The sequence below is a fragment of the Arachis stenosperma genome, chromosome 9 (genome assembly GCF_014773155.1).
Source record: "Arachis stenosperma cultivar V10309 chromosome 9, arast.V10309.gnm1.PFL2, whole genome shotgun sequence".
In the NCBI taxonomy this organism is placed as follows: domain Eukaryota; kingdom Viridiplantae; phylum Streptophyta; class Magnoliopsida; order Fabales; family Fabaceae; genus Arachis; species Arachis stenosperma.
Genome location: NC_080385.1, coordinates 71503081 through 71519279, shown reverse-complemented (window position 1 = coordinate 71519279; position 16199 = coordinate 71503081). Strand labels below are relative to the sequence as shown.

The 16199-nt window shown below is 45.8% G+C and overlaps 1 non-coding gene across 1 annotated transcript; it reads left to right on the top strand.

Annotated features, from left to right (window-relative positions):
• Positions 1-15335: 15335 nt before the first annotated feature.
• Positions 15336-15443, top strand: LOC130952331 (small nucleolar RNA R71). Its single transcript, XR_009074512.1, has one exon. It is a non-coding gene; the product is annotated as a small nucleolar RNA R71 (small nucleolar RNA).
• The last annotated feature ends 756 nt before the right edge of the window (positions 15444-16199 follow it).

Sequence of the window (16199 nt, the reverse complement as noted above, 5' to 3'; positions counted from 1 at the left end):
GAGTGGTTGTCAGTCACCTTGTTCATGAGTGAGAATGATGATGAGTGTCACGGATCATCACATTCATCAAGTTGAAGAACAAGTGATATCTTGGACAAAGAACAAGCGGAATTGAATAGAAGAACAATAGTAATTGCATTAATACTCGAGGTACAGCAGAGCTCCACACCTTAATCTATGGTGTGTAGAAACTCCACCGTTGAAAATACATAAGAACAAGGTCTAGGCATGGCCGAATGGCCAGCCTCCCCAAAATGAGTTCAATCATAAAAACATGATCAAAAGCTCTCTAATACAATAGTAAAAGGTCCTACTTATAGAAAACTAGTAGCCTAAGGTGTACATAGATGAGTAAATGACATAAAAATCCACTTCCGGGCCTACTTGGTGTGTGCTTGGGCTGAGCAAATGAAGCATTTTCGTGTAGAGACTCCTCTTGGAGTTAAACGCCAGCTTTGGTGCCAGTTTGGGCGTTTAACTCCCATTTAGGTGCCAGTTCCGGCGTTTAACGCTGGAATTTCTGTAGGTGACTTTGAACGCCGGTTTGGGCCATCAAATCTTGGGCAAAGTATGGACTATCATATATTGCTGGAAAGCCCAGGATGTCTACTTTCCAACACCGTTGAGAGCGAGCCAATTGGGCTTCTGTAGCTCCTGAAAATCCACTTCGAGTGCAGGGAGGTCAGAATCCAACAGCATCTGCAGTCCTTTTGAGTCTCTGAATCAGATTTTTGCTCAGATCCCTCAATTTCAGCCAGAAAATACCTGAAATCACAGAAAAACACACAAACTCATAGTAAAGTCCAGAAAAGTGAATTTTAACGAAAAACTAATAAAAATATAATAAAAACTAACTAAAAGATACTAAAAACATACTAAAAACAATGCCAAAAAGCGTATAAATTATCCGCTCATCACAACACCAAACTTAAATTGTTGCTTGTCCCCAAGCAACTGAAGATCAAATAAGATAAAAAGAAGAGAATATGCAATGAACTCTAAAAACATCTATGAAGATCAGTATTAATTAGATGAGCGGGGCTTTTAGCTTTTTGCCTCTGAATAGTTTTGGCATCTCACTTTATCCCTTGGAATTCAGAATGATTGGCTTCTTTAGGAACTCAGAATCCAGATAGTGTTATTGATTCTCCTAGTTAAGTATGATGATTCTTGAACACAGCTACTTTATGAGTCTTGGCCGTGGCCCAAAGCACTCTGTCTTCCAGTATTACCACCGGATACATACATGCCACAGACACATAATTGGGTGAACCTTTTCAGATTGTGACTCAGCTTTGCTAGAGTCCCCAATTAGAGGTGTCCAGGGTTCTTAAGCACACTCTTATTGCCTTGGATCACAACTTTATTTCTTTCTTTCTTTCTTTTCTTTTTCCCCTTTTTTTTCGGTTTTTTTTTTTCGCTTGCTTTCTCTTTTCTTTTTTTTTTTGTATTCATTGCTTTTTCTTGCTTCAAGAATCATTTTTATGATTTTTCAGATCCTCAGTAACATGTCTCCTTTTTCATCATTCTTTCAAGAGCCAACATTCATGAATCACAAATTCAAAAGACATATGCACTGTTCAAGCATACATTCATAGAACAAAAGTGTTGCCACCACATCAAAATAATTAAACTGTTATAAAATTCAAAATTCATGCAATTCTTTTCTTTTTCAATTAAGAACATTTGTTTATTCAAGAGAGGTGATGGATTCATAGGACATTCATAACTTTAAGGCATAGACACTAAGACACTAATGATCATAAGACACAAACATAGATAAACATAAAGCATAATTTTCGAAAAACAAGGAAATCAAGAACAAGGAGATTAAAGAACGGGTCCACCTTAGTGATGGCGGCTTGTTCTTCCTCTTGAAGGTCTTATGGAGTGCTTGAGCTCCTCAATGTCTCTTCCTTGTCTCTGTTGCTCCTCTCTCATGATCCTTTGATCTTCTCTAATTTCATGGAGGATGATGGAGTGTTCTTGATGCTCCACCCTTAGTTGTCCCATGTTGGAACTCAATTCTCCTAGGGAGGTGTTTAGTTGCTCCCAATAGTCTTGTGGAGGAAAGTGCATCCCTTGAGGTATCTCAGGGATCTCATGATGAGTAGGGTCTATTGTGTGCTCCATCCTTTTCTTGGTGATGGGCTTGTCCTCATCAATAAGTGCGTTTCCCTCTATGTCAACTCCCACTGAATAACAGAGGTGACAAATGAGGTGAGGAAAGGCTAGCCTTGCCAAGGTGGAAGACTTGTCCGCCACTTTATAGAGTTCTTGGGCTATGACCTCATGAACTTCCACTTCTTCTCCAATCATGATGCTATGAATCATGATGGCCCGGTCTAGAGTAACTTCGGACCGGTTGCTAGTGGGAATGATTGAGCGTTGGATAAACTCCAACCATCCTCTAGCCACGGGCTTGAGGTTATGCCTTCTCAATTGAACCGGCTTCCCTCTTGAATCTCTCTTCCATTGTGCGCCCTCTTCACATATGATTGTGAGGACTTGGTCCAACCTTTGATTAAAGTTGACCCTTCTAGTGTAAGGATGTTCATCTCCTTGCATCATAGGCAAGTTGAATGCTAACTGTTCATACCCTGACCGAGCTCTCCTAACTCGGCTAATCCACAGAAGGTCCGACCTCGTCCCAAAGGCCCACGCCTGAGGTCGGACCTCGGACCAACAAAGGAAAAGGCCCATTAAAAAGGAGCGAAGCCCAAAACTTAAAGGCCGAAAAGGCCTAGGAAAGGCGGTTCCACAGAGATAAAGATAAAACTCCCAAAAGATAAGATAAGATAAGAATATCTTATCCAGGGATGATCACGACCAACTACTATAAATACACTGGAGCACCCAGGTATAACACACACTCTAATTCTACTCGATATCTGCTTGGACCCATGCTAACTTAAGCATCGGAGTGTCATTGCAGGTACATCCCCCCGCCGTTCAGCACACCAAGCTCGGGTCACAGACCCCTACCTCGGACCTTGCCTGAACGACCGAGCTACACGTTTCAGGTAACCCTCGGAACATTGGCGCCGTTGCCGGGGAACTGGAAGTCATCCCTTTACCATGGCGGACAACCCTCCCAACAATAACCACGCTACATCCGAACAAGAAGAGGAAGTTGACACTGGAGAACGGCCGGACAGCCCTCTATCACCACGCACTCCAGGGGGAAACAAACAGAATCGCCCAAAGACAACACTCCTAGACAAAGATCCACAAAATCCCGAAAAAGAAAAGAGTTCGGAGATTCTGGAAACAGTTCGGGCACAACAAGACCGGCTGAAACAACTCGAAGAGGACATAAAAAAGCAGAAGGAAACTGAACAAGATCTGAGAAGGGAGGCTCGCAAGCGCAGAGAATTAGAAGAAAAACTGCGGAGAATAGAGGCCAACCTGAAAGACCGGACGGAACGCGGCACCACCCCCGAAAACAATCATGACCCCTTCACACAAGAGATCATGAAGGAGAAAGTACCGCGAAACTTCAAACCACCAGATATGGACCTCTACGACGGCACCACCGATCCAAGTCACCACCTCAGCAACTTTAGAAGCAGAATGTACCTCGTCGACGCCTCCGACGCAATTCGGTGCAAAGCCTTCCCCACCACTCTCACCAAGTCAGCCATGAAGTGGTTCGACAACCTACCACCAGGGTCAATCTCCAGCTTTGAGGACCTGACCAAAAAATTCTTAACAAGGTTCTCTATTCAAAAGGATAAGGCAAAACATGCCCCCAGTCTACTCGGGATCAAACAAGGCAACCAAGAAACCCTCCGAGAATACATGGAGCGATTCAACAAAGCCTGCCTGGACATACAACACTTGCCCACTGAAGCAGCCATCATGGGACTAGCAAACGGCCTAAAAGAAGGACCGTTTAGCCAATCCCTATCCAAACGATACCCGACCTCCTTATACGAGGTGCAAGAGCGGGCAGAAAAATATATCAACATGGAGAAAACCTCCCAGCTAAGAGACTCTTCCAGGAAAGAGTCAACCCACTCATTCCGAGATCGAGATCGGGAACAGAAAAAAAAGAAGAATCCAGCTCGGACAGGCCACGGAAGTACCACAGCTACACCCCCCTCCGAGTCGCCCTGGTAGACGTCTACAGAGAGGTGTGCCACACCGAAAAAATCCCACCACCCAGACCTCTGAAGCACAAAAGGGCAGGAAGAGATCGATCCGAATACTGTGAATATCACAGACTCTACGGTCATTCTACTAACGACTGCCACGACCTAAAGAATGTTATAGAAAAGCTAGCCAGAGAAGGAAAACTCGACAGATACATAGCAGAGAAAGGAGAAGAGACCAGGAAGAGGAGACGAGGAGATAACGAAGATCGGGCCGAACCGACCCCACGAACCCCTGAAAGGCACGTACACATGATAAACGGAGGTTTCGCAGGCGGAGGAACATCCAGATCCTCGCGAAAGAGACACCTCAAGGAAATATATCACGTCCGAGAAGACAGTCCCCTGCCCGAGCTGCCAACCATCTCGTTTACCCGAGAAGACGCTCTGGGATAATACCCGGGCACGATGATCCTATGGTAATCACCATCATCCTAGCGAATGCCAACTTACATCGAACCCTGATCGACCAAGGAAGCTCAGCAGATATCCTATTCAAAACGGCCTTCGACAAGCTCGGACTTGAAGAAAAAGAGCTAAAAGCCTATCCCACCGACCTGTTTGGACTAGGAGATACCCCGATCCGTCCCTTGGGATACATCTCGTTACACACTACCTTTGGAAAGGGCGAGCAAACCAAAACATTAAATATCGACTACATTGTAGTCGACGTCACTTCGGCATACAACGCCCTCATCGGACGACCAACCCTAAACAGACTAGCAGCTATAGTCTCGACCCCACACCTCTGCATGAAGTTCCCTACCGCAAAGGGAATTGCTACCCTAAAAGGCGACCAAAAACTAGCACGGCGATGCTACAACGAAAGTCTGAGCCTAAAAGGGAAAGAGGTCAACGCAATAGAACTCGGGCGAGTTCAGACCCGAGAAGATCTTCGGCCACAACCAGAAGGGGAAACCGAGAAGATCCAAATCGGGAACACACCCGAAAAAATAACAAACATAGGGGCAAACCTCGAAGCAGGCCTAAAGAAGGAACTCACAACCCTCTTAAGGAAAATTCCGACCTCTTCGCCTGGAAAGCCTCCGACATGCCAGGCATAAGCCCCGACCTAATGTGCCACAAGCTATCGGTGTATCCGGGTTCCCGACCTGTCCAACAAAGACGCAGAAAACTCGGGCCCGAACGCATGCAGGCAATAGAGGAACAAGTACAAGCACTACTAGACGCAGGGTTCATTAGGGAGGTAAAATACCCCCTATGGCTCGCAAACGTGGTTCTGGTAAAAAAGCCCAATGGAAAATGGAGGATGTGCGTCGACTACACAGATCTCAACAAAGCCTGTCCCAAAGACCCATATCCACTACCAAACATCGACGCCTTAGTCGATGCAGCTTCGGGCTACAGATACCTTTCCTTCATGGATGCATACTCGGGATACAATCAAATCCCGATGTATGGACCCGATCAAGAAAAAACCTCATTCATAACCCCAAAGGCAAACTACTGCTATGTAGTAATTCCCTTCGGGCTGAAGAACGCAGGGGCAACCTACCAGAGGCTAATGAACAAAGTGTTCTCAGAACACATCGGGCTACAGCTAGAGGTGTACGTCGATGACATGCTGATAAAGACACAGGAAGACAGAAACTTGGTGGCCGACCTCACCAGTATCTTCGACACTCTCAGGAAACACGACATGAGACTTAACCCGACAAAGTGCACCTTCGCCGCAGAAGCCAGAAAGTTCTTAGGTTTCATGCTAACTCAAAGAGGCATCGAAGCAAACCCGGACAAATGCCAAGCAATACTCAATATGAAAAGCCCGACGTGTGTCAAAGAAGTACAACAACTGAATGGGAGGCTAGCCGCCCTATCAAGATTCTTGGCAGGATCAGCGATAAGATCACTACCTCTCTACTCACTCCTAAAGAAAGGGAAACCCTTCTCATGGACCCCGGAGTGCGAAAAAGCCTTCCAAGAATTCAAGGAGTTCCTCGGGCAGCCACCAATCCTGACCCGACCTCTAAAGGGGGAAGAGCTCGTACTATACCTCTCGGTCGGACATCGGGCAGTCGCTTCGGCACTAATACGAGAGAATAACCAGGGGCAACACCCCATATACTTCGTAAGCAAGGCGCTACAAGGGGCCGAATTAAACTATCAGAAAATAGAGAAATTTGCCTACGCACTAGTGTACACAGCTCGAAGGCTCCGTCCCTACTTTCAAGCCCACACCATCAAAGTCCGGACAAACCAACCCATGAGACACATCCTACAAAAGACAGACATGGCAGGACGAATCCTACAATGGGCGGTGGAACTGTCCGAGTTCGACCTCCACTATGAAGCCCGGACTGCTATAAAATCTCAATATCTAGCCGACTTCGTCGCAGAATACACTGAGACCCCGGGAACCCCACTCTCATGGAATCTGTATGTCGACGGGTCCTCGAACAAAATAGGAAGCGGAGCCGGTGTTATACTCGAAAGCGATCAAGGCACACAGATAGAGCTATCCCTAAAATTCGAGTTCCAGGCTTCGAACAACCAAGCCGAATACGAGGCCCTATTAGCAGGACTAAAGCTAGCCGAAGAGGTCGGAGCCAAGAGAATCACGATCTTCAGCGACTCCCAGGTCGTCACATCACAAGTAAACGGAAGCTACCAAGCCAAAGACCCTACTATGAAAAAATACCTGGACCAAACACAGGCGCAATTACGACAATTCCCGGAGATACAAATCCGGCACATACCTCGGGAGCAAAACGCCCGGGCAGACGCCCTCTCAAAGCTTGCTAGCACCAAGCCTGGAGGGAACAACAGAAGTCTCCTCCAAGAAACTCTACAATCTCCCTCCGTGTTAAGGGAGGAAGAAATACTAAATATATCCGACCAACAACAAGGATGGATGACCCCCATACTCAACTACCTGAAGTCGGGAACTCTCCCCGCCGAAAGAAGAGAAGTTAAAAGGCTTACAAAAGATGCCCAGAATTATACGCTAATCCACGACGTATTATACAGAAGAGGATTCTCAAACCCCCTCCTGAGGTGCGTCCCGACCTCAGAAGCAAAAAGTGTCCTCGAAGAAGTCCACGAAGGTATGTGTGGGAACCATCTCGGAGCTCGGGCCCTATCCAAAAAAATAGTCAGGGCCGGGTTCTACTGGCCGACCTTGCAAAGAGACGCAGCGGAGTTTGTGAAAATATGCCCCCCCTGCCAAAAACATGCCAATTTTCACAAAGCGCCACCCGAAGACCTCATAAGCGTCACTGCACCATGGCCCTTCGCAAAGTGGGGACTCGACCTACTCGGCCCATTCCCACAAGGACCGGGGCAGGTCAAATACCTCATAGTAGGGGTCGACTACTTCACAAAGTGGATCGAGGCTGAACCCTTAGCCACTATTACGGCTCAGAAAAGCCGTAAATTCCTATACAAAAACATTGTCACGAGGTTCGGAGTCCCCTACTCCATCACAACAGACAATGGAACACAGTTCACAGACACAAGTTTTCAGAACTTGGTGGCCGAGCTAAAAATCAAACAGCAGTTCACATCGGTCGAGCACCCACAAGCCAATGGACAAGCAGAGGCTGCAAATAAAGTCATCCTGGCCGGATTAAAACGAAGACTCCAAGAGGCCAAAGGAGCATGGGCCGACGAACTCCCCCAGGTATTATGGGCATATCGGACAACCCCGCACTCTACAACGGGAGAATCCCCATTCCGACTAGCTTACGGAATGGAGGCAATGATTCCCGTCGAAATAGACGAAGGATCACCTAGAGCCATCTTCTACAATGAAGGAGGGAACCCTCAGGCACAAAGGGAAGAACTCGACCTCCTCCCCGAGGTCCGAGAAAGAGCCCGAATCAGAGAAGAAGCCTTAAAGCGGCGAACGGCCCTCAGATACAACCAAAAGGTAATAAAGCGAAGCTTCTCCACTCACGACCTGATTTTAATCCGAAATGACATCGGAACACAAAAGTCGGGAGAAGGAAAGCTAGCCGCAAATTGGAAAGGGCCCTACAAGGTAACAGAAGTCTTAGGGACAGGCTACTACAAGATATCCGACTTAGAAGACAATGAGCTACCAGAGCCTGGCACGCCTGTAACTTAAGACGGTACTACAGCTAGAAAAACTTAACCCGAGGTGTACTCTTTTTCCCCACGAGGGTTTTTTAATGAGACACCCGGTTAAGTAAGACGCCCAACCTAGTCAAAAGGGTAAACACCTTGTAAATATTCTTCTTTTTTAATACTAATCAAATTTCTTTATTTTCTCTTCCTCATGATGAAGCATATCCTAAAAAGTACCCCACCAAGGCGCATTAATTTATGCTCAGCAAAACGCAAAAAATCATTTGCCAAAAGACCATACAAGGTCGGCAAAGATAAAGCGACGAGGTTCAAATTAATGTGAGAAGTTATAAAAGTAACTCTGAAATGGCTCGAAAAAGCCAAGTAGAAAAGAAGTTACGAAAATAACTTAAAAAGGCCGACCAAACGACGAAGTCGGACCTGACTAAAGGAGGTACTCAAGGATCCCGATGTCCGAGAATAAGCTCGGACAAAAGAAAGAAGCCTTAAAACGGCAAGAACCAGGACTTCGAGAAAACGCTAGCTAAAAAGTTGTTACTCGAAAACAACTAAAAAGCACAAAAGCGAAAACGAGAAGTCAAAACGCTAGCTAAAAAGTTGTTACCCGAAAACAACTAAAAAGCACAAAAGCGAAAACGAGAAGTCAAAACGCTAGCTAAAAAGTTGTTACCCGAAAACAACTAAAAAGCACAAAAGCGAAAACGAGAAGTCAAAACGCTAGCTAAAAAGTTGTTACCCGAAAACAACTAAAAAGCACAAAAGCGAAAACGAGAAGTCAAAACGCTAGCTAAAAAGTTGTTACCCGAAAACAACTAAAAGCACAAAAGCGAAAACGAGAAGTCAAAACGCTAGCTAAAAAGTTGTTACCCGAAAACAACTAAAAAGCACAAAAGCGAAAACGAGAAGTCAAAACGCTAGCTAAAAAGTTGTTACCCGAAAACAACTAAAAAGCACAAAAGCGAAAACGAGAAGTCAAAACGCTAGCTAAAAAAGTTGTTACCCAAAAACAACTAAGAAAGCATAAAAAGCGGAACGAGAAAGTCAAAACGCAAAGCACGGCATAATAAAGCTACAGAGTAGCTAAAATAACAAAAAACGGTGTCCAAAGTGTTTGCAGAAAACATCCAAAAAACAAAAGCCCACAGGCCGGGCAAAAAAGCCAAAATTAAAGAAACTACAGAGGATCAAGGACCTTCCCGGTCTCCACATCAACAGAAGGCTCCGGAGGGACCATCGAAATCGGGACTGCAGGGACAGCACCATCACCCCGGCTTGGAACCTCCACACCAGATCCATCCTTAGCCAAAGGTGAAGTCGGGTTCACAACCGGAACCTCGGGATCGGACGCTGGAGCCTGGGGATCGGACACCGGAACCTCATCCTCGGCAGGAGCAGGAACAATCTTTCCCTCCACAACCATGTTATCAGTACTAAATAGGCTCAAATCCAGATCAGGAGCAAGAACCCGGACTTGATCCCTCAATTCACAAACATAGCATCCATGCCCTTGGCCACATTATCCTCCAGCTCATAAAAATCATCCCGAGCAGACTGCAACTTCTCCTTCGTCTCCAAAAGCTCAGCATACAACTTAGTATAGTTCTCCGTCGCCACCCTCGCCATCTCCTCAGACGTCTTCGCCGCCGCCACAGCCGCGGTAGCCCTAGTCTTCTCTTCCTCCAAAGACTCCTCCAGCTCGGTAATCCTAGCGTCCTTCAGCTGACTAATCTTATCAAGCTCGGACCGTGCCTTCTCAAGTCGGGAGCTGGTCGCCCCGAGGGGGGCTTTCTTGAACTCCCGAGCAATGGCGGCATGAAGACTAGCCATCCGAACACAGCTCCGTGCCATATACTGAAAGTGATGCTCCATGGACGCATCATCAGTAGAAATAAAAGTCTCGGGGAGAATGTGCTGCTCAATCCAACCAAGAGCGTCAAAATCCTTGTCGTTGAAATCGGCAAGCTCTCGGGAGGTCTTCTGTTTCTTGGGGGGAGGACCCGAGGTCGACGACGGAGAAAGATGGCCGGGTCCGGAGGTCGGAGGATCTTGAGTTATAGCTCGGAATTGAGGGGTGGGAATGGTCTTCGACCGAGTCTGAACACCTATGGTAGTCTTCTGTGGAGAAGGTCGGGCAGAAGCCTCGGCCTCAATATTCCGAGCAGCCGCAGACTTCTTCGACCGACGAAGGAACTTCATGGAATCAGCCTGAGAAGACATCTCTGCAGAAACAAAAGAAAGGGATTATCACAAACAGAAAAATCACCAAATAAAGTCAAAATATTAAGATGAAAAGCTCAGGAGAGGTCGGGAACTACCTAACTCGGAACGGAGAAGGCTTGGATCTCCTAACATTTTCTTCGTGTCCAAGTGAGGTGCCCGACCCCATAAACTACTCAACACACCCACAAAAGCCTGCTCCACCTCATCTAAGCTCTCAAAGGTATACTTCACTGACACTACATTCTCCTGCCAGCAAAGAGGAAAAGAAGGCTCCCCACTCTCATCTAGAAAGAAAGGTCGGACATCTCCAGCAGCCCGGACCTTGAAATAGTAGTTCTTAAAATCATGAAATGACTCATCATACAAGGTACAGAACTTCCTTCCGGCGTTCGCCCTAAAAGAGACCCAAGACACCTTCCCTCCACCCGACCCCGGCTTCGTCAACACAAACAGATAAGAAAAAAGGGAAACAGAAGGGGAGACACCCAAAATCTGACACAAAAGTTGGAACAGCTTTAAAAATGCCCAAGAATTCGGATGGAGTTGCGAAGGGGCAAGATTACAAGACCAAAGGACCTCGGACTCCAAGTCAGTGAAAGGAAGTCGGACACCCAGCTTAGAGAAAAAACAATCGTAAGCATAGAAGAAGAGCTTCTCGGAACTCTCTAAAGGGGGAAAGCACACTCTCTCCTCGGACTCCGGGGCTACTAGCTCGTAATCCCGCTCAGACTCCCTGTTCTCACAAATACTACACTCCCTACGGAACCTAATCAGGTACTCAGAATCTACAACAGACGGGACCCTTAGAGGAACAGGATCTACCCAACCAAGACCACTCGGAATCTTGGTCGACATCGCCTGAAACACCTTTTCGAGACATAAAAAAATCTTGCCTACAAAGAAAAGTACAAACAGCAAAGCCAAAAATCACATAATAGGCAGACAGCAAAAAACTCATTCAGCAGAAGCAAGAAAACAAAGTTCTTTAGAAGGAAATGCAGCAACCCGATAAACAAGGTAATCAGAGAAAAGAGCCCCCACCACACACAGGCAAAACAAAACAGTGGCGGCGCCTCTTTTCGGGGCAACCCAAGCAATAGAAGAAAAAGAAACAGAAGCATATGGGAACAGCGAAAAGCAAAAACAAACCTGGGAAAGAGGAGAAGGACGACGAGCTCCGACGCAAAGGAGAGCAAGAACGGCGGCGCAGAAGAAACTCCGAAAAGGCGCACAAAAAGAACCGGAGAAAAAGAACAGAGAGATGATGAAGGTGCTCGGAAGAGAGGAGGTGAAAAACTCAGAAAAAGGGAAACGAATAAACAAAGAAAACGAGGAAAGGGGCAAATATATAATGCCTTCACAGAGCCCGCACGGAAATCAAGGAAGAAACGGTAACAAGCAATAAATGCTGAAACGACCGTTTTCAAAATTTTGAAACTACTATGCCCGAGCTCGACCTCTCAAAAGGACGAACTCGGGCAGGGGCACTGTTCATACCCTGACCGAGCTCTCCTAACTCGGCTAATCCACAGAAGGTCCGACCTCGTCCCAAAGGCCCACGCCTGAGGTCGGACCTCGGACCAACAAAGGAAAAGGCCCATTAAAAAGGAGCGAAGCCCAAAACCTAAAGGCCGAAAAGGCCTAGGAAAGGCGGTTCCACAGAGATAAAGATAAAACTCCCAAAAGATAAGATAAGATAAGAATATCTTATCCAGGGATGATCACGACCAACTACTATAAATACACTGGAGCACCCAGGTATAACACACACTCTAATTCTACTCGATATCTGCTTGGACCCATGCTAACTTAAGCATCGGAGTGTCATTGCAGGTACATCCCCCCGCCGTTCAGCACACCAAGCTCGGGTCACAGACCCCTACCTCGGACCTTGCCTGAACGACCGAGCTACACGTTTCAGGTAACCCTCGGAACACTAACCTTACATTTTCCGGACTAAAATCCAAGTATTTCCCCCGAACCATAGTAAGATAATTCTTTGGATCCGGGTTCACACTTTGGTCATGGTTCTTGGTGATCCATGCATTGGCATAGAACTCTTGAACCATCAAGATTCCGACTTGTTGAATAGGGTTGGTGAGAACTTCCCAACCTCTTCTTCGGATCTCATGGCGGATCTCCGGATATTCACCCTTTTTGAGTGAAAAGGGGACCTCGGGGATCACCTTCTTCAAGGCCACAACTTCATAGAAGTGGTCTTGATGCACCCTTGAGATGAATCTATCCATCTCCTATGACTCGGAGGTGGAAGCTTTTGCCTTCCCTTTCCTCTTTCTAGAGGTTTCTCCGGCCTTGGATGCCATAAATGGTTATGGAAAAACGAAAAAGCAATGCTTTTACCACACCAAACTTAAAAGGTTTGCTCGTCCTCGAGCAAAAGAAGAAAGAAGAGAGTAGAAGAAGAAGAAATGAGGAGAAAAGGGAGTGGCTTTGTGTTCGGCCAAGGAGGGGGAGAAGTGGTGTGTAGGTTGTGTGAAAATGAAGGGATGAAGAAGGGTATTTATAGGAGAGAGGGGGTGATATGGTTCGGCCATTATGGGTGGGTTTGGGAGGGAAAGTGGTTTGAATTTGAAGGGTGAGGTTGGTGGGGTTTTATGAAGGATGGAAGTGAGTGGTGAAGAGAAAGATGGGATTTGATAGGTGAAGGGTTTTTGGGGAAGAGGTATTGAGGTGATTGGTGAATGGGTGAAGAAAAGAGAGAGTGGTGGGGTTGGTGGGGATCCTGTGGGGTCCACAGATCCTGTGGTGTCAAGGAAAAGTCATCCCTGCACCAAATGGCATTCAAAATCACGTTTTGAGCCATTTCTGGCGTTAAACGCCGGGCTGGTGCCCATTCCTGGCGTTTAACGCCAGGTTCTTGCCCTTTTTCTGGCATTTAACGCCAGTCTGGTGCCCCTTTCTGGCGTTAAACGCCCAGAATGGTGCCAGACTGGGCATTAAACGCCCAACTGCTAGCCTCACTGGCGTTTAAACGCCAGTGAGTTCTTCCTCCAGGGTGTGCTATTTTTCTTCCTGTTTTTCATTCTGTTTTTGCTTTTTCAATTGATTTTGTGACTTCTTATGATCATCAACCTACAAAAAACATAAAATAACAAAAGAGAAATAGATAAAATATAACATTGGGTTGCCTCCCAATAAGCGCTTCTTTAATGTCAGTAGCTTGACAGAGGGCTCTCATGGAGCCTCACAGGTACTCAGAGCAATGTTGGAACCTCCCAACACCAAACTTAGAGTTTGAATGTGGGGGTTCAACACCAAACTTAGAGTTTGGTTGTGGCCTCCCAACACCAAACTTAGAGTTTGACTGTGGGGGCTCTGTTTGTCTCTGATTTGAGAGAAGCTCTTCATGCTTCCTCTCCATGATGACAGAGGGATATCCTTGAGCCTTAAACACATAGGATTTTTCATTCACTTGAATGATCAGTTCACCTCCATCAACATCAATCACAGCCTTTGCTGTGGCTAGGAAGGGTCTGCCAAGGATGATAGATTCATCCATGCACTTCCCAGTCTCTAGGACTACGAAATCAGTAGGGATGTAATGGTCTTCAACTTTTACCAAAACATTCTCTACAAGTCCATGAGCTTGTTTTCTTGAGTTGTCTGCCATCTCTAGTGAGATTCTTGCAGCTTGTACCTCAAAGATCCCTAGCTTCTCCATTACTGAGAGAGGCATGAGGTTCACACTTGACCCTAAGTCACACAGGGCCTTCTTGAAGGTCATGGTGCCTATGGTACAAGGTATGGAAAACTTCCAGGATCTTGTCTCTTTTGAGGTAATTTCTGCCTAGACAAGTCATCCAGTTCTTTGGTGAGCAAAGGAGGTTCATCCTCCCAAGTCTCATTTCCAAATAACTTGTCATTTAGCTTCATGATTGCTCCAAGGTATTTAGCAACTTGCTCTTCAGTGACATACTCATCCTCTTCAGAGGAGGAATACTCATCAGAGCTCATGAAAGGCAGAAGTAAGTCCAATGGAATCTCTATGGTCTCATTTTGAGCCTCAGATTCCCATAGTTCCTCATTGGGGAACGCATTGGAGGTCAGTGCACGCCCATTGAGGCCTTCCTCTGTGGCGTCCACTTCCTCTCTTCCCTCTCTAGATTCGGCCATGGTTATGGCTTTGCACTCTCCTTTTGGATTTTCTTCTGTATTGCTTGGAAGAGTACTTGGAGGGAGTTCAGTAATTTTCTTACTCAGCTGTCCCACTTGTGCCTCCAAATTCCTAATGGAGGACCTTGTTTCAGTCATGAAACTTTGAGTGGTTTTGATTAGATCAGAGACCATGGTTGCTAAGTCAGAGAGGTTCTGCTTAGAGTTCTCTGTCTGTTGCTGAGAAGATGATGGAAAAGGCTTGCCATTGCTAAACCTGTTTCTTCCACCATTATTGTTATTGAAACCTTGTTGAGGTCTCTCTTGATTCTTCCATGAGAAATTTGGGTGATTTCTCCATGAAGAATTATAGGTGTTTCCATAGGGTTCTCCTAGGTAATTCACCTCTTCCATTGAAGGGTTCTCAGGATCATAGGCTTCTTCCTTAGATGAAGCATCCTTAGTACTGCTTGCTGCATTCTGCATTCCAGACAGACTTTGAGAAATCAAATTGACTTGTTGAGTCAATATCTTGTTCTGAGCCAGTATGGCATTCAGAGCATCAATCTCAAGAACTCCTTTCTTCTGACTTGTCCCATTGTTCACAGGATTTCTTTCAGAAGTGTACATGAATTGGTTATTTGCAACCATTTCAATGAGCTCTTGAGCCTCTGTAGGCGTCTTCTTCAGATGAAGAGATCCTCCAGCAGAGCTATCCAAAGACATCTTGGATAGTTCAAAGAGACCATCATAGAAAATACCTATGATGCTCCATTCAGAAAGCATGTCTGAAGGACATTTTCTGATTAATTGTTTGTATCTTTCCCAAGCTTCATAGAGGGACTCACCATCCTTCTGTCTGAAGGTTTGGACTTCCACTCTAAGCTTACTCAATTTTTGAGGTGGAAAGAACTTTGCCAAGAAGGCATTGACTAGCTTTTCCCAAGAGTCCAGGCTTTTTTTAGGTTGTGAGTCCAACCATATTCTAGCTCTGTCTCTTACAGTAAAAGGGAATAGCATCATTCTGTAGACCTCAGGGTCAACCCCATTAGTCTTGACTGTGTCACAGATTTGCAAGAACTCAGCTAAAAACTGATGAGGATCTTCCATTGGAAGTCCATGGAACTTGCAATTCTGTTGCATTAGAGAAACTAATTGAGGCTTAAGCTCAAAGTTGTTTGCTCCAATGGCAGGGATAGAGATGCTTCTCCCATAGAAGTCGGGAGTAGGTGCAGTAAAGTCACCCAGCACCTTCCTTGCATTGTTGGCATTGTTGTTGTTTTCGGCTGCCATGTCTTCTTCTTCTTTGAAGAATTTGGTTAGGTCCTCTACAGAGAGTTGTGCCTTAGCTTCTCTTAGCTTTCGCTTCAAGGTCCTTTCAGGTTCAGGGTCAGCTTCAACAAGAATGCCTTTGTCTTTGTTCCTGCTCATGTGAAAGAGAAGAGAACAAGAAAATGTGAAATCCTCTATGTCACAGTATAGAGATTCCTTGAGGTGTCAGAGGAAAAGAAAATTAGAAGAAAGAAGAAAGAGAAGAATTCAAACTTTTAATTAGATGGAGTTCGAATTGTGCATTAAGAAGGAGTGATGCTCCATAAATAGAAGGATGTGAGAAGAGGGGAAGGATATTTTCGAAAATTAAGT